At 35.9% G+C, this 13173-nt stretch overlaps 5 non-coding genes across 5 annotated transcripts; all 5 read left to right on the top strand.

Moving 5' to 3' along the window:
* The first annotated feature begins 466 nt into the window (after positions 1-466).
* Trnah-gug lies at positions 467-538 on the top strand. The gene has a single exon. It is a non-coding gene; the product is annotated as a tRNA-His (tRNA).
* A 712-nt stretch (positions 539-1250) lies between these two features.
* Trnah-gug lies at positions 1251-1322 on the top strand. Its single transcript has one exon. It is a non-coding gene; the product is annotated as a tRNA-His (tRNA).
* Positions 1323-6901: 5579 nt separating this feature from the next.
* Trnah-gug lies at positions 6902-6973 on the top strand. The gene has a single exon. It is a non-coding gene; the product is annotated as a tRNA-His (tRNA).
* A 1449-nt stretch (positions 6974-8422) lies between these two features.
* Positions 8423-8494, top strand: Trnah-gug. Its single transcript has one exon. It is a non-coding gene; the product is annotated as a tRNA-His (tRNA).
* Positions 8495-12752: 4258 nt separating this feature from the next.
* On the top strand, positions 12753-12824 carry Trnah-gug. The gene has a single exon. It is a non-coding gene; the product is annotated as a tRNA-His (tRNA).
* The last annotated feature ends 349 nt before the right edge of the window (positions 12825-13173 follow it).

The following is a 13173-nucleotide window of genomic DNA, read 5'->3' as shown; positions in this document are numbered from 1 at the left end:
AGATATATATATATATATATACATACATACATACATATATACATATATATCTATATATATATCTATATCTATATATATATATATATATATATATATATATGTATATATTTTTATATACTTATGTATGCATGTATATAGATAGATGGATAGAGAGAGAGAGACAGCGACAGATGTAGACACAGAGGAAGACAGAGACAGATAAATAAGATAGACAGATATAGATATTGAGATATACGTACACAAAAAGAACAGTACTGAAAAGGCCCACTGAATTTATACGATTGGATCCAGCATTATGTTGTATAAACCTTTTTTTCAGTAATCACATAGCTGACTGACATCAATTTACTACAGAGGAAAAACGCAGCACAAGTCTCTGGGTTTTTTCATTCCATAGAGTTGTTTTCTTGAGCCGTTTACTGTAGAAAGCCTGTGGGTTAACTACAGGTGAGAATCTGATACAGTGGCCGTGATCGTATAGTGGTTAGTACATTGCGTTGTGGCCGCAATAACCCAGGTTCGAATCCTGGTCACGGCAATATATCTTTTAAGCTTATGATCATAGTAGTAATCAAAACAATGGCGATGATACTAGTACTACTGGTAATGGTGATAATTATAGTGATAATACTAATAATTCTATTAGTTGACTCACTAACACTTTCTCTGTACTTTTCACGTATTTACTTATTGTTTATATATATATATATATCATATATATATTATAATATATATATATATATATATATATATATATATATATATATTTGGGTATATATATTACATGTATCCTCTGTATGTCACTGAGTTGTGCTTAAAGTTACATCATTATTGTTACGTCTGATTGTAAAACCAGAACTACTAAACTTGAATAATTGGATTGTCTAAGTGCCCTATCTGCTGGTTCCTTGTTTCAGCACTGATGATGAAGGTTTATGACACCTTTGAAACGTTTGTAAAATGAATATGAGTCTTCACAGCCGTATTATTTTACCTCTTCGTGCGTGCGAGTGTATATATATGTGTAACACATGGATGTGTGTGTGTGTGTGTGTATGTATATATATACATATAGATATATATGTGTGTGTGTGTGTGTGTGCCACACACACACACACACACACACACACGCACATATATACACACACACTCGTATATAATATATTGGGTTTTACGTTCCGTAGATTTTGTTGGTGCCGTTCGCTAATGAAAGTTTGCGTTTGTAACAATGATAAGTATCTGTGACAGTGGCCGTGATCGTATAGTGGTTAGTACATTGCGTTGTGGCCGCAATAACCCAGGTTCGAATCCTGGTCACGGCATCAGAACTTTTCTGGTTATCATGATAGTAATAATGAACCACAGTCTGCTTGGTTTGCAATGCCTCAACCTAGTGTCTTTTGGCACAGTCAAATACGCTTTAGTGACGCACATTCACAGTATATGGGACTTCTTGGCATCCCCCTTATCTCCCTCCTGTTAAATCTTCAATTAGTAAGTTCTGTTCAGAATAGAGGACGCCGGGCAGATATCTGTACCTCGTAGCGATTTCGATAATTTCCTCCCTAAACCGGTGATTCCAGGACACCCAGCCTCCGAGTCGTCAGGATGCTCCCCGATTTGTACTTAATAATATTAATAATAATAATAATAATTGATAATGTTACTTAAGAATATATATTATTTTATATATATTATATACATTATTTATTTTTGGTAATAATAATGATAATAATTCTGGGAGCCAGTCTGTGGCCAGAAGCAAACCACTGGTTTAGATCTTTTATGTAAGCAAATAATAATGATAATCAGGATATTGCAAGTTATTCTGAATGAAATTAAAGCGTTTAATTATATATATATATATATATATATTATTCTATATATAGTATATATATATATTAATTGTTCTGGTAAGACATAAACGCACCCTGGGGTTCCCTTGAAACATGATAGCACCCTATTAGCTCTCCTATACCAGGGTTTGCGGTGAACTGATCCGGCAGCAGGGGCATGATATCTGTTAAAACAACCTTCGGTCTACTGATTACTGCTTTCACCAATAATATGTCTGGCGTATTACAGTGGTAAATGTTTTAAAAGCGCAGAGATGGTTTCCTCCTAGTTATTTGGGAGACTGCGAGTTGAGAAGGACCTGGGGGATATCCATTCAACTTTTATTTTTCTCGTCTTACACCATGATAAATACGAATAATAATTCATTACCACATCGCCCGTCCTTGGGTTTATCAAGGAGCGCGTTCGTCGTGGGCTACCAGGCTGACCATGTTAAATTATTCATCTGGAAGACAAAGAGATAAGAAAACATGGCTAGATTAAGAACACATTAAAAAAAATCGAACGTTGGAACGTAGGGAAAATGAAAGAGATGGGTAAAGGAATTACTGTCCTGTAAGAAATGGATAAGGGTACAACATTACAAATCTAGGAATAAGTTGAGACCAATTGGAAAGTAATGGAATTTCAAAACTAAAGAAAACAAGAGTTCTTTTTTTCTGGAAAAGAAGAAGGAATTATAGTCGGATTGCTATGATTCTCCACGAAAAACAAAAACTGCAAAATTCCTAATTGGGTACATCCCAATAAATGCGCGCATTTTAAAAGTCATAATGCAAACAAAACCTCATAATATTAGTATTATACAATCTCACGCACCATCAATTTGGCAAGTGATGAAGACAGGATTTTTTTTTATACTCTCTCCAAATACTTTTAGACACAATCCCTAACAGAGATGTAAAAATAATCATGGAGACCTCAAACGCTAAGTAGGAAAAATGATCTAAAAAATGACCCTGTGGAAAATTCGCCTTGGAGATATAATTAAAGAGGTAGAAGATTTTTATTGACTTCTGTATACAAATAATTTAGTATAGCCAATCCATTGTTCCAACACCACCCAAGACCTTGTCGTGGTTTTCCACCAGACAAAGAACACTCACGCAATTGACTACATGTGCTTAACGCAAAATAGAAAAGATTTCATAAGGAATGCCGAGACACGACTGGTGCGGACTGCGAAGCGATTGAACCACCAACTACTAACTCTCGGACTTTAAAATAAGACTCAAAGAGATGGAGCAGTCCCACCCACCAAGTCACGAGCTCGTGACTAACAAAACTCTTGATAACATTACTAGAATTACAGTTGTCAACAAATTTGGAAATACTCAATCATGTGAAGATGATAAAACCCAACTGAGTGTGTGGGAAGAAGGAAAAGAACTCGAGGCTGCAGCAGATGCTTAGAACTATCGCCAAAAAGAAAAAGACAATTCCCCTCTGGAATATCTTACAAAACACTAAGGTCAATTGAAAACAAGAAGAAGCCTAAAATCAAATGGTAATCAGTAATCCAATTGAAAAGTAATTTACAAAAACAAAATAACAAAATTCAGAATTTCTTTGCGACAGATAGGAAAAAATATAAATGAAACAGTGTGCCAGAGATTGAAAACTGTTTCTAATCATTAAGACAACATAAGAACTCTACAAAGTTGATTCAAACACTCACACGGATTTAAACCTACGATGGACATTATCAAACTGAAGATGGACTTGATTTTAGTGTGATGGAAAGAAGTCAAGACTAGATTGGAATCAATATTGTTCCAACCTATACAAAAGAAATAAAGATGCTAACAACACATTAGTATAGACTCAATGACAACGAAGATGAAACCCGCCACCTGCTAGACTAAGTGTAATAAAAGCAATTAAGAACGTTAATACTTAACAAGAGCCCCTCTGATAATAATAAGCAGAACATAATTAAGAATGCTGGCAAAGTGGTTGAATACGTCTTCTGACAACGCTGGTACAAAAAATAGAGATGAAATAAAGATGGCCAGGAGAGACTGTGGTAAAATCGTCTTTACTCCCGAATACCCGTAGAAAAAGGTGACGCCTCCAGTGCAAACAATAATAGAGAACAATTGCATTATAAGTCACAGCAGCAAGAATTTGTTGAAAAAATTCTTGCTGCAAAGAATGAAGTTGAACAGTTAAGAGATAGTAAATTGGCGGACAAACAAGGCTGTTTTCCCTGCCCTGGAAACAAGGTACCAAGAAACCAGATCATAAGAAGATTCAAAGATAACGGGCAACTGAACCATGATAGAACATGTTACAATCCTGGACATGGATTGTGGAAAATGTGGACAGAAGTTCAATTATCTTGGAGCTTTTTTAAACTAATAACTAGTGATGATTAAGCCGAGATAAAAAAGAAGAATTAATCATTGCCTAAACACCCACACTTGGTGGGGGGGCTCTCATCCATCTGGAGAAGACGAAGCATTACCTTAAACTGACAAGCTGAGGTTGTTGCACTCATTAGTTTTCCCAATTGCATGACATATTGGTTCTGTGCCAGTGTTGGGTGCCTGAAGTAGAATAGACAAGAAAAAGGATCAATATATTTATTGAAATGTGTGTGTTCCAAGACGAGATAGGAGTATTTAGCTGACCGAAAGAAGACGACGAATGATGAAGTGCTGAGAAAATGAAATTGATAAATGACCGGCTGTGTTGAACATCTTGAACAGGAGGAATTTAAGTTTTATTGGATCATGTACTGAGAAGTAAAGTATGAGATAAAAACTTTCTGAATTAGGGAATGGGGTGATAGGGACAGAGGAAAGAGCACCGATGACACGACTGAGGCGACAATGCAAAGGATATAGTTGCGGGATATTATTGTTGATAACAATGTGTGAGAAATTCCGCATGTTTCAAATATGTTGTTATTAGAATCGACACAAATGCACTGTAACAACATGTTGTGATGTGTATTCACGAATAATTCTATTTATTAGCAAAAGGAAATTTATGCCTAGTCGGAACTACCAGTAATGCGCTTTCGGCTTAATAGGCTATATAAGCGCTCGGGTCCCTCTCATCCGTAACATAAACCTCCGCATAGCCGGCAGGACTTATTTTTAATAATGACAAAAACAGTGCATTCTAACTGCGCCGGCAAATTCGGTGTGCGTGTGTGTGTGTTTATACATACATATATATATATATATATATATATATATTATAAGGCTATAATAGTATAATATAGATATATTGATGTAGTGGGTGAATTGTGTGTGTTTGTGTGGTGTGTGTGTGTGTGTGTGTAAAATATGTGTATATCAAGGGATTGAATATTACACCAAAATAGCTCGTTTGAGATTCAAGGTGGAATAAAGAATGTTTGAGAAAATAATCCATAACTTGGGTAGATTTTGATGAACGATCAGAATGGAGGAACGTGTAACAGAAATGAAGGAAAAGAATTGGTATGGCAAAGGAAAGTCTTCAACAAATGGTGCTGTTCCTTTAAGAAAAACAGACCAATTGAAGACCCAACAAAGTTTGAGAGTGTTAGGATGTTACTGGGATCAAGTTTTTGCTTTATGGTGTGATCTTGGGAGTGTGATACATCCAATGAAAGATATGAACAAAGAGATTAAAATCAAGTAGAATGTGGTTTCCTTCAGAAGATGCTCAAGATTTCATGGACAGAAAGGAGTTAGCATCTGCAGAGTTATTAAGAAAGCGAAGGAGTTAAGGAAAGACCCTGTTGGAAAGTTGTGATCACGGAAAAGACAGATAGCAATTTGTTAAGGACACTAATGAGATGTGAAAGGATTGGAACTTAGTGTTAACAGGAAAAGAATAGAATAAGGAAGGGAAAAAAAAAAGCCCAGGGGTATACAAAGGGCAGCGTTCATCACAAGCTTGAACAAAGATCTCAATATTAGCAGAAAGTGACTTAGACACTTCATAAGTTGTCAACAGCATAACGGGATGGAACACCATATCGCCACGCCACTGAAAGGACAAGCACTTAGAAGATATATCATATATATATATATATGATAGAAGTATAATAGTATCATAATAATATTATATGTCTATATATATATAGTGATAATCTATCTTAATATTATAATATCATCATCATAACGTAGTGCCTCATGTTTGATACAACCGTGACCTCATCCACCATCCTCGCCACTCACTAGATCTTGCGCTTTTTTTTTTTTTTGTGTGTGTGTGTGTGTATAAGTGTGTGTAAGGTGGATGTGTGTGTGTGTGTGTGTTGTGTGTGGTGTGAGGTGTGTGTGTGAGTGTGTGTTGTGTATAGTGTTTTGTGTGTGTGTGTTGTGTGTGTGTGATGTTTTGTGTGTGTGTGTGTGTGAGTGGGTGGGGGGGGGTGTGGGTGTGGGTAAGTGTTGGGGTATGTGGGGGTGCGTGAGGTGGTGTGTGGTGTGGGTGTGTGTGTGTGTGTGTGTGATGTGTTGTGCTGTATGTTGTTGGTGTGGATGGGTGTGTGTTTTGTGTGTGTGTGTGTTAGGAGTTAGGTGTGTGTGTGAGTGTTTGTATGTGTGTGTGTTGTGTGTGTGTGTGTGTGTATGTGTGCGTGTATGTGTTGTGTGTGTGACTGTGTGTGTGTGTGTGTGTGTGAGTGTTTGTGTGTGTGTGTGTGTTTTGTGCGCGCACGTGTGTTTGTGTGTGTGCTGATAAACGTACGAGCATTGTGTGTGAAGAAATCCGTCCTTTTTGCCTGCAGCCTCACCTTATGAAATCGTACCCTGGAAAGAAATGCCATTACGTAAGAAACAGTAATAACAACATACCCGATGGAAACGCGAAAGAAACTGGAAAAAAAATGGAGAGAGAGAAAAGCTGGAAAAATAACAGGTATATGATATGAATATCGTAAACAACATCGACTTATTGGAGAATTTCCCTTTGATTTATGGAATATAGAAGGGAGTTCGGTGTGTGTTCAAGCTGTCTTACAGGCGTCAAGTTACTTAGATTTGTTCTCTGTTACCGTTCTTGTAGTAAAGCTTGCGTGTTACTCAATGTACCTGACACAGTGGCCGTGATTGTATAGTGGTTAGTACATTGCGTTGTGGCCGCAATAACCCAGGTTCGAATCCTGGTCACGGCAGTAAGACTTTTGAGCTTATAATGATACCAAGTAATAATGATGATGAGTCAAACGGGTGTCAACTCTTGATGACGAAATTCCGCAAATAGATTAAAAAAGTAAGTGACATATAAACATACAATCACAGTAGTACCGATGTGCCTCTAAGCTTAACATCCGCGAAACAAGAAGCTGGACAGAGTGCCAAACAAAAATTCCATAGAGCCCATCTTGTTATCAACAGTATCTGTTTAGACTGAGAGAATGATGATAAAAGCATATACACATCAAATAAACATGTGTCGTATTTACAAGCACATACATATATAAAGTTAAAATCAAAGTCATAGTCCTTTAAATTCACAGTATTCTCACGATTAAAGACGAGAGTCTATATATGCACACAAGCACAAGCACTTCTTAAAAATATATGGTCGTTCCAGCCAAAATCTTGATGACGTCATAGGGTGTGCCAATACTCTTTATCTTAAGTGGTTCCTGAGAAATAAGGTCACCCTTTTGATAGAACAATGTCAGGTTTATCAGTCATTTGTCATCTATCCTTCCGCACATAAACTTCTAATGCCCTGCCGTCGTGTCTCGAAAACCGGTCGTAAAGTTAAGTGAGATCATATCTAAGGCTATATATAATTTCACTAATCTACAAATATATATATATATATATATATATATATATATATATATATATATATATATATATATATATATTATATATATATACTATATATATATATATATATATATATATATATATATATATATATACAGACATGCATACATGCTTACATATTAGACTGATAATTTCATCATAATCTCTTGATATTGAATTTCCTCTCACATCTCGAAGGTTTTGAGATGGATGTAAAAGTGTTATTTTCTCCAGGCCGGAAATATTTCTACGACGAGCCAAGTCACTTACGACATCTCACTACCATATCTTTTAGTCCATTTGGTCCAATTTTGTTCCGAGAGAAGCATTTTGACTCTTAATTGAGATCAGATCCTTTAATTATGTTAATGAAAGAAGCTAAAGCCTTTTGATTAATCTTTTGGTGGGAAATGTAACAAGCGATTTTTTATTAATCTTTGGTGGTAATAGAGAGAAAGAGAAGGAGAAAAGAGAGAGAAGAGAAAGAGAGAGAGAGAGAATATAGAGAGAAGAAAGATATATAGAGGAGAGAGAGGGGAGATAGAAAGAGAGAGAAGAGAAAGAGAGAGGAGAAAAGAGAGTAGAAAGAGGAGTGGCGAAAGAGAGAGAAAGAGAGAAGAGAGAGGTGGGGAGAGAGAGAGAGTGAGAGAGAGAGAGAGACAGAGAGAGAGAGAGAGAGAGAGAGAGAGAGAGAGAGAGAGAGAGAGAGAGAGAAAGATTTTCTGCATAATCTCCCAGCCCAGCTGTAAGTTCAACAAAACAGGCACAAGATCCTCTCTCCAATATGACCGGAGATAGTGGCCGTGATCGTTTAGTGGTTAGTACATTGCGTTGTGGCCGCAATAACCCAGGTTCGAATCCTGGTCACGGCAACTTTAGTTTAGTTTACCTTTTTCAGAGGTGTGTAATCTAGTCTCTATTAAGCTCTTCTCAACGTCTTTAATTATCATCATATTCAGGATTACTCTTCATTCCTGCCAATCCTGAGATAAATCCTGCAACATGCTTCAAGCTTATTAAAACACATAGCAGTATATCACCAACGGTTTATAACACAATTCAGTCTAATTCGCACTTTCTAAACTTCATTACGAATATGAATATGACGCGTATAGCCTGAATAACAGGAAAATATATATACAAGAAGGACATTAAAATCATGATCCCAGTTTAATATCGAATGAATTCAAAACACTCGTGATAAGCTCCTTCACCTTGGCAACAACTCAGACAGGAGATAAGAATTCAGGAGGAATGTGACAGATCTGTTGCAAGGCAACTGCTGACACTCGTCACTTCAGCAAGCACTTAAACCAATATTTTCGAAACGATTTTCCTCATTGCTGAAGAGCCACGCTTCCTTCCTCCAGATATGAGACGAAGTTCAAGGGGTACAAGGTAATCGTCGGACCGACGTGTTGCCCTTTTTGAGGAGTGACGTGAGGAGCAACAGGACGAAGGAAAAGAGTACAGACGAGTTGCACATTGCACGGCTTAGCTGAACTACTGTTACTTACGTTCCACTCAGGGTAACTCGCACTGGAAAATTACAAATATTTGTAAACTGATGAATATATGCATATATGTGTGTGTATACATACATACATACATACATATATATATATATATATATATATATATATATATATATATATTATATATATATATATACACATATATATATATATAGTATACATATTATACATATATATATATATATATATATATATATATATAATATATATATATATATAATATATATATATATATATATATACATATATATACATATATATTGTGTGTGGTGTGCGTGTATCTTCACATGTATGATTAGACTCGCTTTCCGCCAGCCGCATTCTGCTCTCTCAACCGGACGCCCAGCGGATAACATAACTATAGACAATCTAGGTTTCTCGAAGCTGCCGTTAATATTAGATCTTCCCTTTGTTTTTTATCTTGTCTAAAAGCCATTCCCTGCGAGCGTCTCTCAGGCAGACTGATATGTTCGAAACCAGTCAAGTCCACCTCTTGTAGTGTGAAGATGTTCATTCTCATTCATACCTTTTCTACGTTTGTCAACATGAATATATCTTAATAAAATCAAGTCAGAGGACAGTCGTTCCTTGTACTTACATTGTTGGTGAGAAAGAGTCATAATGATGATGATGATGATAATAATGATAATAATGATAATAATAATAATAATAATAATAATAATAATAATAATAATAATAATGATAATAATAATGATGATAATAATGATAATAAGAATAAGAATAAGAATAAGAAGAAGAAGAAGAAGAAGAAGAAGAAGAGGAAGAAAAAAAAGAGAAAAAGAACGATAATGATAAAAGTAACGATGACGCTGAGGATAATGATAATGATCATAATAACATTGATGATACTAATACAGATAATAATACTAACACTAATACTAATACTAACACTAATACTAACACTAATACTAATACTAACACTAATACTAATACTAACACTAATACTAATACTAATACTAATACTAACACTAACACTAATACTAACACTAATACTAACACTAATACTAACACTAATACTAATACTAACACTAATACTAACACTAATACTAACACACTAATACTAACACTAATACTAACACTAATACTAACACTAATACTAACACTAACACTAATACAAACACATACTAACACTATTACTAACACTAATACTAACACTAATACTAACACTAATACTAACACTAATACTAATACTAATACTAATACTAATACTAACAATAATAATAACACTGATAAGCCCCCGTCCATTCAACACCAATGCATCATATATAGGTAAAAGATATTCAAATCGAAATACAACCAACGATAGCGAGGTGGCAGATGAAACACAGGAAAAATAACATGCTTCACGTCAACACAATCCTTTATTTGGAAATCTCAAGGAAAAACAGGAGAAATGTATACGGTCAGCTGACACACACCGTCCCGTAGTTGCGTAAAATGGATGAATGAATGAATAGATGAGTGAGTGAGTAGATGAATAGAAGAAGGAAATTGATGAGTAGATAGGTAGGTTGAATAAATAGATGAAGGGAATAAATGAATAGATAATAAGGAGGTAAATAGAGAAATAAGTAAATGGATAAATTAATAAATAGAAAATTAAATGTATAACTGACTGAATAGAAAATTAAATGCATAATAAACACAAATAGATAGACAGATGGTCATTGCGGAATAATGAATAACGAATTTCCGACTGTCTGCATATATGTATTTGATTGTCACCCTTATTACCACGAACATCACCATCCTCGTCCTTATGATTAGCAATATTATCATCATCATCACTAACATCATTTCTCTCATCACCAATATCATCACCATCGATAAATCCAACAGCATAAAGATCAATATCATTATAATCATCATTATCATCATCATTATCATCATTATCACCATATCTATTGTTGCTACTGCTCTTGCTATGTTCAACAATCACATACATCCTTACCTTTCTATTGTTTTGCAATCAGTATTATTCAAGGTGATATAACTGGCATTTAAAAAAACGGATACTTTTTCGTTTCGCGCCAATATCTTATCATATCACAATTAATGTGGTCGAAAATAGTGTTAAACTTGTTCAGAAATCCGTAACAGGCAACGAATTTTCTCATATTTATTCATAGTTTCCTCTGTTCCTATTGTATTCCATTAATATTAATAAGCACATGTTTTGACATTGTTTTACCAGATCGCTCTGCAAGATCGCTACGCCTCCTTGCTGTCGGCTTCTCTCCCCCCTCCCGCCTCCCCCCTCCCCCCATTTTTATTCCCTTCTTACGAAACAATGTCTTGTTTTACGTTTTAGATACATGTGTTTCTACCTGGTTATGATGATCATATCAAGGTTATCGATGGAATCATTCCTATTTCAAAGTCCCCTGAACCTTATGCATGTACACACACACTCACATCCACACACACACACACACACACACACACACACACACACACACACACACACACACACACACACACACACACACACATATGTATAGTGTATATACATATATTCATACGTGTGTGTGTGTGTGTGTGTGTGTGTGTGTGTGTGTGTGTGTGTGTGTGTGTGTGTGTGTGTGTGTGTGTGTGTGTGTGTGTGTGTGTGTGTGTGTGTGTGTGTGTGTGTGTGTGTGTGTGTGTGTGCATGTGTGTGTGTGTGTGTGTGTGTGTGTGTGTGTGTGTGTGTGTGTGTGTGTGTGTACATGCGTGCGTCCGTGTGAGTATGTTATTTCTTACGCAAAATCCCTTCAGAAGAAACCGCTAAGGCTACATTCGCAGAATCCAAAATAGCGTCTCTCTTTCATGGTCGTCCTCCAAAGTCGGTTTAAGGTTGATTTTTTTTTTTTCTCCTTTTTTCGTTGTTGTTGTTGATGCTGTTATTAATTCACTTGAAGCTACAGGCGACCTTCACGCAGTGTTGGAAGCAGGACAGAACAGGCAAGAGTAACCAGCGCCATTGTTATAGAAGATTCAGTGTTTGGAAAAGTAACCTTGGGATTGATACCTGCCTGACTTTTTCAATGTACTGATGTTATTACTTTTCTGTTTGTCGGTTATTTAGCCGTAAATAATTCAGAGATTATCAGTGATCTATGGTTGTTGTTGAGGAAATGAAGGTCACTTAGAATATAGTGTTACTGTGCAGTAGTATCGTATTGTAGTGACATCTGTTACATCTGTTTCAATGTTTTTTGTTTTTTTATTTTTGTTTCTTTTCAGGTTAATGGAAGAGGAGATAGGGAATGGACACTAAAGGAGAAAATTAGAGTGAGGGTGAAAGGTGAGAGACTGAGACAAGTAGGCGAAAGAAGATAAAAAAAAGGCAAACGTAAGAGCAGAAGGAAGAGGGAATTAGAGAGAGAAAGAGAGAGAGAGAGAGAGAGAGAGAGAGAGAGAGAGAGAGAGAGAGAGAGAGTAAGAGAAGAGAGTGAGAGGTGGAATAGGTAAAAGGGAGAGTGAGGAAAGGCAAAAAAAAAAAAGGAAATTACGTAATCGTCTTGACACGGGCGTTGATATTGTGCTTGCCTTCATTAAGGTGCGTTTTTACTCTTATATATAGGGCTGAGTGGCCGTGATCGTATAGTGGTTAGTACATTGCGTTGTGGCCGCAATAACCCAGGTTCGAATCCTGGTCACGGCATAAAGTAATTTTTCATCAATAGGTGTGTAATATATCTGAAGTGGAAGCAGTTATGTTGTCCAAAATATTTACATATCTACAGACAGACTAACTTACGGAAAGGCAAAAGTCACGCGTTAAATGTCGATACTAAGGTAAACAGTTGACTCAAACGATAGATTTAACATTAATTATAATGAAACATGTATTTTTTTCTTACACCGCTTAAATGACATTATTATTTTTATTGATTATGCAACGGTAGCGAATTGTTTGATCCTTCATATGCTAATCGGCAATGTTAACTGATAGGTTTGTTATCTGTTAACTTATCAGATGACTCAGCAAAAAACTTCGTTGTCATTCTCGA

The sequence above is a fragment of the Penaeus monodon genome, chromosome 17 (assembly GCF_015228065.2).
Source record: "Penaeus monodon isolate SGIC_2016 chromosome 17, NSTDA_Pmon_1, whole genome shotgun sequence".
Classification (NCBI taxonomy): Eukaryota; Metazoa; Arthropoda; class Malacostraca; order Decapoda; family Penaeidae; genus Penaeus; species Penaeus monodon.
The sequence above is the reverse complement of the archived record's forward strand: the minus strand, read 5'-3'. Positions and strand labels throughout refer to the sequence as shown.